At 41.4% G+C, this 12036-nt stretch overlaps 1 protein-coding gene across 3 annotated transcripts in view; it reads right to left on the bottom strand.

Moving 5' to 3' along the window:
• jcada (junctional cadherin 5 associated a) overlaps positions 1-12036 on the bottom strand; it is a 233742-nt gene that overhangs the window by 157467 nt on the left and 64239 nt on the right. The window contains exon 1 of one of the 3 annotated variants that reach the window (XM_043690574.1): positions 3508-3619. The exons of the other annotated variants lie outside the window; for them this stretch is intronic. The gene's annotated coding sequence lies outside the window, so the exon portion shown is untranslated. Of the gene's footprint in view, positions 1-3507; positions 3620-12036 lie in introns of those variants that run through there. 3 annotated transcript variants of the gene reach the window in all.

The raw sequence follows: 12036 nt of genomic DNA, 5'->3' as shown, positions 1-12036 counted from the left end.
CCCTCACCTTAACTTCCTTCCACCTATTGCATTTCCAACGCCCCTCCCCCAAGTCCCTTCTCCCTACCTTTTATCTTAGCCTGCTGGGCACACTTTCCTCATTCCTGAAGAAGGGCTCATGCCCAAAACGTCGAATCTCCTGCTCATTGGATGCTGCCTGACCAACACATTTTCTGCACTGGTGACAATACAGTGTGTGTTATTTTGTTTTTTTTTTAATAATTGGCAGTATTTTCCCATTCCATCTGATCACTCTGTGCGTCTCTGAATTGCACTGTTTGAGCATGACGCACAATTTCACAGCCACACATGATGTACCATAGATTAACATGGGATCTGGAATTAAGAGGAACAAGGTATATAGAGACCAATAGGTGCTGCTGATACCTCTGGTCTTCATCCAAAAACATCCCTAATCTTTCCTGGTCTAGGTTTCAGAAAGTATTGGTGTGCTGCCTGGGGCAAGAAGGTGCAACAGAAACAGTGGACAGGATGGCCAGGGATCAGGGACTCTGCAGTCCTGAGTCCTGTATGGTACTTGGGTCTGTATGTAATCTCCTGTCTCTTTAAAAGCCCACCAGTTTAGAGGAAATGTGAGCACACCTGTTTATCTCAAGTGTGCTGGGAATTTGTAACTCACTGCCTGTAAAGGTGGTAAAGGCAGAAGCCCTCATTACATTGAAGAAGTTTTTTGGATATGCTTTTGGAGTGCCAAGGCATAAAGGACTGTGGGCCGAGTGCTGGAAAATGGGATGAGAAAAGTTGGGTGGCTGTTTTTGACTGACATGGATGGGATGGGTCAGAGGGCCGTTTCTCTATGAGTCTCCAACTGTATGGCTGCTTACTTGTTGTGTGTACAGTGTGTTTGCCCTATAAGCTGCTGGCACATGATGCAGGTGTGAGATTGATGTGATAACTGCCATACAGCAAGATGTCCCTCCTTGATTGAGGCCTACTGACCAGCAAGGCATGTTGCCTGGTGTACAGCTACTCAAATTGGCACAACATCACATGGATGCTGCAAATCATGCAAATAGACGCTAAGTGAGCAAAGGCAAGAGGAGAAAGTGAACAGTCCTGAGATGCAGCCTGGTCCAATCCATGAGCTAGGTGCATGCCCCTATGCAGCAGCCTTCACAATGCCAGTTGTTGGTGTGTCCTACAGTGCAAGTCTGTGTTTCCAGAGTGCACTGCCAGGGTATCAGAGAGGTACCACACTGGTTGTAAGAGGTTGGCAAATGTAGGTTGCGAAAGGTTGGTGCTTGCCAATTGTACCCTGCAATGCAGTTTTGTCATGCGCAACACAGATTACCTTCAGAACAAGAATAGATCAACTCTGATTGACATGTTGAATTTTCTCAACATCTAATTTTCTGCCTTTTAGAAGATGGGAAGTTGAATATTAATAAGGTGAATTGTTCGTGAACAAAGTGTTTAAAAATAAATAATTCCCCTTAATTGCCAACTGACCGCTGCCTGGGGTGAAACTTGTCTCACCATTTGTTAAAAGCATATAAGATGGAGCAAGATGCTCCTAATGTTCAGATTGGCCACGGCAGAATTACCATCCTATTGTTCCACAGTTCACATCACACCGGCCTCTACAAGATTTTACCCACTGTATCCAAGGCAACCTCTGTATTAACTGAAGAAAAAATGATTTCTTGAATAGTTGTGACATTTTTGTTCCCACAGCATCTATTCACTGACCTGTCATCACTGAAATTTTGTTTATGTCAATTAGTGCAAATACAGGGCACTTTGCCAACTCTGGTGATCCATCTTGGGGAAGCTACTGGTAGCCACTTCACTGCTCTGCCATGTCATGACTGTGATTGCAAATTCCGATCATGCAAAACTATCTCCACTCTTCTAAGGGACTGGAGAGATATCCCATTGTGCCATGATCAGCATTCAGAAAGATCACTCCATGAAGGGATGATACTTATGAGCTGCTTCTCTGAGCTGATATTTCAACATGGGAAACTTTTAAGTGTGAGGTGAATATTCTGACGAGTTGTTACTGTATTGAGCAGAATTTCCCACATTAGGTACTTATTCTCCTGCTGTAATGCAATGCAATAATTTGTTGTGAACTTTTAAGGGACAATTAAGTTTTCAAATAGCCTTGTTTAAAGTTGTACAATATAATTTTTAGTTTCTAACATGAATGTGACTTTCATAAATGTGAAATTCTAGCATGACAGTCTGATTTTTAAATGCAACAAGTTTAACTAAGTGCTGTTTAACTGTTGTGCATAACTTAAATGTTTTCATGTTGATATTCCAACACACCTCTGAGTGCAGCAGAGAGGAGTCCTGCACTATGTAGGAAAACCTCTAAAATAATTTACTCATTTGCAGTCATAGAGTCATATAGTCATACCGCATAAAAACAGACCCTTTGGTCCAACTTGTCCATGCCAACCATAATCCCAAGCTAAACTAACACCACCTATCTGCATTTGGCCCATATCCCATCAAACATTTCTTATTCATGCACTTATCCAAATGCCTTTTAAAGGTTGTAACTGTACCTGCATTCACCACTTCCTCCGAATGTTCATTCTGCACACAAACCATTCGCTGTGTAAAACAAACGTTGCTCTTCATGTCTTTGCTAAATCTTTTTCTTCTCACCTTAAAAATATGCCCCCTAGTCTTGAAATTCCCCATTCTGGGGAAAAATACCTTCCATTCATCTCTATACTTCATGATTTTATACACCTCGATAAGGTTACCCGCAAATATATTATAAATATGGCACGAAGCTGTTCAAATCTCCTATATCATTCAGGTTTGTGACTTTAGATACAGAATGCAACAGTGAATGGGAGACTAGTCCAAAAAGTAAAAAGGTTTCTTTTTTATTGACCAAGATGGACAGAAGACGGATGCTGAAAATTATTTATAGCTGCACTTGCCAGAAGAGCTGAATAAAACTAGCTGGACGCAAATAAGAGGAGACTTGCTCCCTCATGTTGTTTAAGCATTAAGTGGTTTCATTAAACATTATATTATAATTTTTTGAATGTACTTTGCTCCACGCCAGTAAATTGCCAGAATGCAAGATTTATTCCTCTCTCTTTGCCCCCTCCCTCCACACCCCCCACCGCCAACGCCCCCTTCCCCCCATTTTCACATTACTCTTTTCTATCGAATATAAAAGGCAAACAAAAAAAAGGCTGGCTTATATTTTTCAGCACTTCTGCACTTCCTTTAGATTCATTCTACAAGGAAATCATCTTGCATAAAGATTTAACAGGAGTACCTCAGTGTCCTCAACAATGATTCACAGACCATAGGTAACGTTCCTAGTCAGCAGGTTGTAAAATTTTAATATTTAATGCTGGATTTGTTGGTTATATGCAATTTTCAAGCACAAAAGTAACAATGTGGGAGTTCTGCCAAAGTGTCAAAGTCAGCATATCACAACTGAATTATAGTAGAAGACAGAAGAATGTATTCATTGAAGTATTTTTTTGAAATGCTGTAGTTCTCTCTCACCTTTTGGTAACTGGAAGGTTTTGTAAGAAGGGAATATCCTGATGTCATTGATAAAATCCTGTCAGATCATTCAATCCAAGTGACCAACATGTTGCTTTATTCATGCTGGAAATTGGTGCTACTGCTGGCTCCTCACTCACAGCAGTCTACATTCCTGTGTGATCTAACCCAACCACAACCACTGTATTACAAGTGGGCATCAGCTGATGCTTTGATTCAGATTTCAATGGAATAAACATTGGGTTTAACCTTTTCTTTCATGGTGTATTTTGGTGCATACAGCCTGTAATAGAATCTGCTGTTTCATCAGTAACGTGGCTATGTCCATGTCATGTGCACTAAAGCTTGTACTTATTGTCTTTTGCCAGCAGTTTGTAAGAGATGGGCTGTCAGATTTATAGAGACATAAGAAGGTATGGAACAAAATAAAGGCCATTTGACCCATCATTTATTTTTGCAAACACGACCCCATTTATTTAATCTGTGAAGGAAAATTTATTCTCTATTTTTCACCTCTCCTTACTTCTTAACTAAAGAAAGAATTGAAAGTCTTGCATTTATATAGCTCTTCTTCTGAAGAAAAGGTCACTGGACCCGAACCATTAACTCTGATTTCTCTCCACAGATGCTGCCAGACCTGCTGAGCTTTTCCAATATTTGTTTCTGATTTACAGCATCCGCAGGTCTTTCTGATTTTTTTCATAGTGTTTCATAGTGCCTTACATTGGCTATGAGGCAGTTTTGAAACATTCATCACTGTTGTAATGGTTGAGTGAAATATAAGAGCACATCACCAGCATTATTCAAACATAACTAACTTTAAAGTCTGTCACTTCACAACCAGTGATATTATACTTAATTAAAAATAGAACTCGTAATGGCAGATTCATAAAAATGTCCTGTTCTAGCTCATGGAGAATGGAACTGCTGTTGTGTGAGATTGACCAAAACTGCAGTTCACAATTAGGGCTTGCTCACATCAACAGTTGGAGCTATACCTTTGCAACTGCTTCAGGTTATTTGTGGAGCTCCTCATGATCTCATGCCAGATGATCAGAGGAACCAAGCTAAAGATCTTTACTGGGAAAGTTCTTAAGACACCTGCAAGTCCCAGAATTCCTTCATGGTCACCTTCCATGGCCATTGTTCATAGTATGGATAGAAGCTCAGCTGATAGCTGCAGAAGAAGAGCACATTCATCCAATGAATATGAAGCATTAGATAGACATCCCACTACTAAGTGCAGCATGACGAGCTTCACAGACCTTTATAACATGGATCAGATGGTGACCTCAATTTGAGGTCATATGATGGGACGATACTCATCTTTAGAGGATAAACTAAGCTGAAAGACCAGTGCAATGGAAAGAGAGAAGATATACAGTTTCAGATAGCACACACAAAGCAGTCTGTTCTCCTCCCAACATATACCCGAAGGGATCTGTAGCAACTTCTATTGAACCAGACCATTGACTGCTGAGCAGATCCTAAAAAAATTACCAAGATGTGTTTTACGGATCTTGGATGTCTTCAGCTGAATGCAATCTTGAGTAGATGGGAGTGGGGGACAAACTCAGCATCTACTGAATCGCTTTGTTGCGGCCCTCAAGTCCAGCCTGAAATACAAGATACAGGGCTGAAAATGTGTTGCTGGAGAAGCGCAGCAGGTCAGGCAGCATCCAGGGAACAGGAGAATCGACGTTTCGGGCATAAGTCCTGAAGAAGGGCTTATGCCCGAAATGTCGATTCTCCTGTTCCCTGGATGCTGCCTGACCTGCTGCGCTTCTCCAGCAACACATTTTCAGCTCTGATCTCCAGCATCTGCAGACCTCACTTTCTCCTCATACACGATACAGGCTCTGAAAAAGAAGGGAATAGTCAAGGAAATTATAACTTGGGCGGCACAGCGGTTCAGTGGTTAGCACTGCTGCCTCAAAGCACCAGGGACCCATGTTCAATTCCAGCCTCCAGCGACTGTCCCTGTGTCTGTGTGGGTTTCCTCTGGGTGCTCCAGTTTCCTCCCACAATCCAAAGATGTGCAGGTCAGGTGAATTGCCTATTGTGGCCAGGGATGTGTTGGTTAGGTGCATTAGTCAGGGGAAATATAATAGGGTAGGGGAATGGGTCTGGATGGGATATTCTTCAGAGGGTCGGTGTGGACGTTTTGGGTCTAATGGCCTGTTTCCACCCTGTAGGGAGTCTATGAAACTCCTACAGACTCAAGTTGCACCCTGGTGGTAATGAAAACTATGCTGGAAAAATTAATGGATGAGCATGAATCCAAAAGATTCAATGTAGGCTTGAAGAGCTCTCTTTATCCCATGTCAACTATTAAAGAAATCTTGTTAGGGAAATCTTGCCAAGGCTAGGGTCTTAAATGTCCTTGATGTGAAGGATGGTTACTCACAAATGAAGTTCAATGAAGGTAGCTATTTTCTAATTACGTCTTGGATGTCATTAAGGAGTTTCAGACATTTTCCCAGATTCAGAAGATTATTAACATGCTCAGCACAAGATAGAAATTGATCATCAAAGAGTGGATACAATTGTGGATGTTGAGCCAAGCTATGAATGTGGAGATATGATGAAATAGGTTGTAGCAGATTACAGTCATATTCTAGAGAGAGACAGAAAGCATGAGACAGCTTTCCAGTGTAACTTGAAGCTGAACAAGAAAAAATATAATTGAAGTTACCCAAGGTCAGGTTCAATTGTCATGCATTGAGCAAGGGGACTTGGCATTGATCTTGGTGAGGTGAGAGCTATAGTAGAAGCATGGTATCAATTGATGTGAAGACAATGCAATGATCTTTTGGAATTAGGAACTATCTAGCAAAGCTTTTACCTAATTTGTCATAAGAGTGTCAACCTCTATGCTTGCTCATTGCAAAAGATACTTTGTGGAATTGGAGCACAGGAAACAAGCAGCTTTTATTCACGTTAAATGATTAGTAATGACAACAGAATGCTGGAGTACTACAATGTTAGTGTTGAAGAGAAAGGACTTAGATCAATCCTCGTACAGCAAACCCAAGCAGTTCCATTTACACCCAGGAAACTGAACAATACTGCCTGGAACTGGAGAAGGAATATCACCCCAGGAATAACAGATAACAGATGAGTAGCAGTATACATACACCATTAAAAGACCTAAACACTTTAAAGATTATGGGCAAAATGCATGTACAGAGATTGATGAAAGTGAGAGGGACATACTGGAAGGGCAAACAGTTTTTGTTTATGACTGTTCATTTTCTTTTATAGTCCATGTATTTGGAGTAACTTGCAGTCACAAATGGTAGCACATGCAATTTGTTCTTGTTTTAATACCACGAGGAATATTTCAAGAAGTGCATTTTTACACTATGCACTGGTGTATGTAAGATCACAACTTAGATTTTTTTAATATAAAGAGACTAAAAGGTTTTGGGGGAACATAGGAAAGTGAACTGAATCAGTTCAGCCACACATGTTTTAAATGTTTTAGCATGTTCTTTGCCACCAAGGATGAGATGACACACGTGGAATTGTTCTTTGCCACCAAGGATGAGATGACACACGTGGAATATCTATCCATGTTCTCTGATAGGGTCCCTTTGGCAAAACACCTGGAGCACAGGCAGAACAGCATAGGAAAACCATCTGTTTCCATATCTCTGAGCTTTCTTCAAATCTCCCTTCATGACCTCAGGAACCTCGCTGGGTCATGCTGTTTTGATTTACTGTCTCTTCAAATGGCTCTGCGCACAAGTCCACCAGTTAAGGTGGGTCAGTGAGGGTTTGTTGTTGAGCATTGGCATCAGTTTGTTGTGAGAACTTGGTCCATCAACACTTGCTGTACTCAGGCTGTGATGGCTACAATTGAAAACTCTTCACCCATGACTCACCATACACACACTCATTGAATTACACTCCTGGAATGTCTAAAGCATATCTGGGAGTTACTATTACCCTCCAAACTACCTTCAGGAGGAAAGGATGGAGAAAGAGAAGGAAGAGAATGAGTGTTCTGAATTCATGGACAGAGATAACTCATTTTAAAAGAAGTATCTCACAAAAAGGTGCCAAAGGCAGCTGCTGTAAAATCAGACTAATAACCGTAACATTATTTTCATCTATATTTTCCTGGTCTAAAGATACTACAAAGATCAATGACAATGAAGGCCCAGTGGTTACGGTACTGCGCTAGAAACTCAGGGCAAGTTCAGAAATTCTGCTGTGGCATGGTATGAAATTGAATTCAAATTAATCTGGTAACTTTTGGGGTTACATAAACATATGAGCAAGGAGGCTGCAGTATTCTTCAATATTAAAAAAATACAGGCTTGCTGAAGAGAATCTGCCACTGGCTTCACATTCACCACACTCCCACTCACACCACAAAATGGCTGCTGATACCACTCGTTTGTACAAATGATCAAGAGTACTCACTTCCCAAGGGTAATTCAAAAAGACACTGGGTAGAAGTTGACTCTGTGAGATAGTCTAAAATGGTGACAATGTACTGGCAGTCCATTGTACAGTTATCTTGATATTCTACTTTGACTGGCTTCGTTCTACTATCATCTATGATTTACGCCATTGGGTGAAACTTGCAATAGCCAAGCAGTGTATGACGGTATTCTGATGAAATTGTTGTCACCACTAATGTTAATGGAGGTACCAACCCACATTTCAAATGTGAGCTGAAAAATGTGTTACTGGAAAAGCGCAGCAGGTCAGGCTCCTTGGATGCTGCCTGACCTGCTGCGCTTTTCCAGCAACACATTTTTCAACTCGGATCTCCAGCATCTGCAGTCCTCACTTTCTCCACATTTCAAATGTCTCAATTTTCTCCCCCACCACCATCTTAGGAGCTGGCAGGGAGCACATGCCCACCAATACTGGCTGTCCGCTGTCATTTTGACCTGTCAGTGCTGTAATTAGCCAAAGGTGAGACTACCAAACCCATTCCAGGAGGAAGGTCCTGCCATAGAGAGCTGCTGAGCCAGTCTGATTGACCAACAGCTCTGTAGTCTCATCTGTGCCAGGTTTGGATGCTGGCCATTGCTGAGACAGTTGCCAAAGAACAGGAGTGAATGGAGGCCAGTAGGTACATCTGGGGCATTCATCGGGCCTAACCAGTGAGCTACAGCAAAGGGGATGTATCTGAGAGCGAGTTTGAGAGGGGATGGCATGTTCTTGTGTGGGTGTCTCCAATGGACAAAGGGGATTCCCCAAAGGAGGTCTTCCCTTTCTTACCACAGTAAATGCAAGGTACTGCTTCTTCCATAAATGGACGGGGAGGTAGAGGCTACAGGATGAATCACTTGTGGCCATTATTTGGTCTATTAAGGACTTCAATAGAGCTGCCACATTTTGCAAAATGGGAGAAAGGTAAGGTCAAGGGGGCTTTGTGCTGCTTTCCCCACGTCCCTGCTGCCTTCAGGCTGACTCTGAAGCTCCTCTCTTTACATAAATTTGTGAAAACATACTTCTGCGAGGACTGAATCTTACCAACAGAGGAACAGGGAGCAGACTGACTGGCTGTGATTGACATATTTAAAGGCCCAATTACTATTTTTGTCTTGTTAATAGCAAATCGACAGGATTTGGTACCTTGTGAGCATGTGCAAGGCCCATGTCACCCACTCTGACAAGCCTCTAAATGCTTCAGCTGAATTTCAGGGTGATGTTTCTTTCTCAGGCTTCCTTGTGGTTTTGGACATTGTGACCCATAACTGGTCCTTAATTGGTCTTTTTCATTTATATAAACTTCTGCAACAACAGCCAATCGCTATGCAAGAGTGGATGGTTTTATGATTTAAATTTGGAGTCTCATCTCTTTATTATAGAATAGAGGTTAGCTTTCATAGAAAATATTTTGCGGGGTTCCCTTTTGTTTTATAGATGGAAAAGGAGATTGAGTCACAGAATTTACAGTGTTGCTGCTATGGAAATATGTTTTAATTTCCACACTCCAGGAGCCATGTGAGAGCTGTGAGTAAGGTATGTGTCAAATGACTATTTATGTATGACTGGTGAGGATGGTCTACATAGCTTGCTAACTGCTTCGTGACTCAAATATCATGACAGCATCTTGAAGGAGTGAAACATAACTCAACATTTGCCATTGTCTATATTCAGTATTGACTCACTCCACTGTATTTATGGTGTCGTTCTCATAGTTATGCCAGTTCACAGACTATTTCTAATAATCATCTGACAATCAAAAAATAGCAACACATTTATACTTATTTTTCAGAAATTAAACTGTTATTGGAGGATAGAGTGGATTTGTACATTGTCCTTGCTAATGATTCTAGGTTTGAGGAACAGAAGACTGTCTGGCCCATCAAGCCTGTTCGGCCATTCAATACGAGCTTCAATTTCATTTCCTCCATATCCCATGATCCCCTGAGAAATCAACATTTGTCTGTCTCAAGATTAAATATCATCAGTGATACAAAATCCACATTTTCCTCAGGTAGAGAGATTTATAAACTTCTATGTGAAGAAATGTCTCCTCATTTCAGTCATAAGTGGTCAGTTCCCTAACCTGACATCTGTGCTCCTTATTTTCAATCCTTAGATAGGGAAATCATCGCTCCATCTATATTCTAGTGAATCTCTTCATAATCTTAGATGTTTGGACAGGATCACTCTCATTCTTCGAAATTGCAGAAAAATCAAACCCAATTTATTCAATCTATTGTAGTAGGACATCCCTTTGATCCCAGGGATCAATCTAGTGAACAAACAGTGTATCCTTCCATAAACATATAGACCAATTAAAATAGCACATAATATTCCAGGAGAGGCCTCACCAAAGCTTGTAGCACTTCAGATGAGAAATGTTCCAATACCATGAATAGAGATCATTCAGCCAACTTGAATATGTGACGTGGTATATTTAAAACAAACTCTGCATCACATTACATTTATTTTGGAATTTATCCTAGATATCCACCAATTAAATCATAGCTGCAAAGAGGTAGAGAGGAGATTTGTCAGGCAGTGCTTTGGAAACAAATGTCATGTGCAAATCAGCATTTTTTTTTCATTTTGGAATGAGGTAACGTAACTTAAAACTGCTCTGAAACATGTACTGGGAAATATATCTGCAGGACATAGTCAACAAAAGCAGGATGTCCTGTTGGTTTATTATGATGACGATTGAGCTGAAGCCACATCTAAACAGATTCCTAACTGTAAAAGCAGGTGAGTCTAACAAAAACCTGTATGACTGCTGAAGGGCTCTTGGGCTCTGCGTAGATCTACTGGGGGGTACATATACTGGCTCTTGGAGCAAGAATGCAAAACTGATGATGTTATATTTGTTTAAGAAAACACAAGAAACTGTGGATGCTAGTAATCTGAACCAAAAACATAAATTACTGGAGAAAGTCAGCAGGTCTAGCAGCATCTGTACAGAGAAAGCAGAGTTAATGTTTAAAGTCCTGCTACAAGAAACATGTTGTGAAATTTGAAAGGATTCAGAAAACATTTACAAGAGTGTTGCCAGGGTTGGAGGGCTTGAGCTACTGGAGAGGCTGAATAGGCTGCGGCTAATTTCCCTGGAGCATTGGAGGCTGAGGGGTGACCTTACAGAGGTTTATAAAATAATGAAGGGCATGGGTAGGGTAAATAGGCAAGATCTTTTCCTCAGGATAGAGGAATCCAAAACTAGAGGGCATAGGTTTAAGACGAGAGGGCAAAAATTAAAAAGGGACCTAAGGGGCAATGTTTTCACGCAGGGGATATGGAATGAGCTGCTGGAGGAAATGATGGAGATTAGTACAATTATAACATTTAATATGAACCTGGATAGTAATGTGAATAGGAAAGGTTCAGAGGGATATTGGCCAAATATTGGCAAATGGGACGAGATTCGTTTAGAAGGGTTTCCTGACACAATATGTAGATAGGCCAACAAGAGGTGAGGCCATACTGGATTTGGTTCTGGGTAATGAACCAGGCCAGGTGTTAGAGTTAGAGGTAGGTGAGCACTTTGGGGACAGTGACCACAATTCGGTGACTTTTACTCTAGTGATGGAGAGGGATAAGAGTGCACTACAGGGCAAGAGTTATAGCGGGGGGCAGGGAAATTATGATGCGGTGAGGCACGACTTAGGATGCGTGGCTTGGAAAAGTAGGCTTCAAGGCAAGGGCGTAATTGATATGTGGAACTTGTTCAAGGAGCAACTATTGAGTGTCCTTGATAAGTATATACCAACCAGGCAGGGAGGAAAGGGTCGTGTGAGGGAACCGTGGTTTAATAAGGAATTGGAATCCCTTGTCAAATGGAAGAGGGTGGCCTATGTAAAGATAAGGCGTGAAGGTTCAATTGGGGCTATTGAGAGTTATAAGGAAGCCAGGAAGGACCTGAAGAGAGAGCAAAGAGCAGCAAGGAGGGGACATGAAAGGGCCTTAGTTGGTAGGATTAGGGAAAACCCTAAGGCTTTCTATAGGTATGTCAGGAATAAAAGAATGACTAGGGTAGAAATAGGTCCAGTCAAGGATAGTAGTGGGAAGTTGCGTGTAGAGGCT

Source organism: Chiloscyllium plagiosum, chromosome 5, assembly GCF_004010195.1.
Source record: "Chiloscyllium plagiosum isolate BGI_BamShark_2017 chromosome 5, ASM401019v2, whole genome shotgun sequence".
NCBI lineage: Eukaryota > Metazoa > Chordata > Chondrichthyes > Orectolobiformes > Hemiscylliidae > Chiloscyllium > Chiloscyllium plagiosum.
Note: the sequence above shows the minus strand (reverse complement) of the source record. Positions and strands in the feature narration are given on the sequence as shown.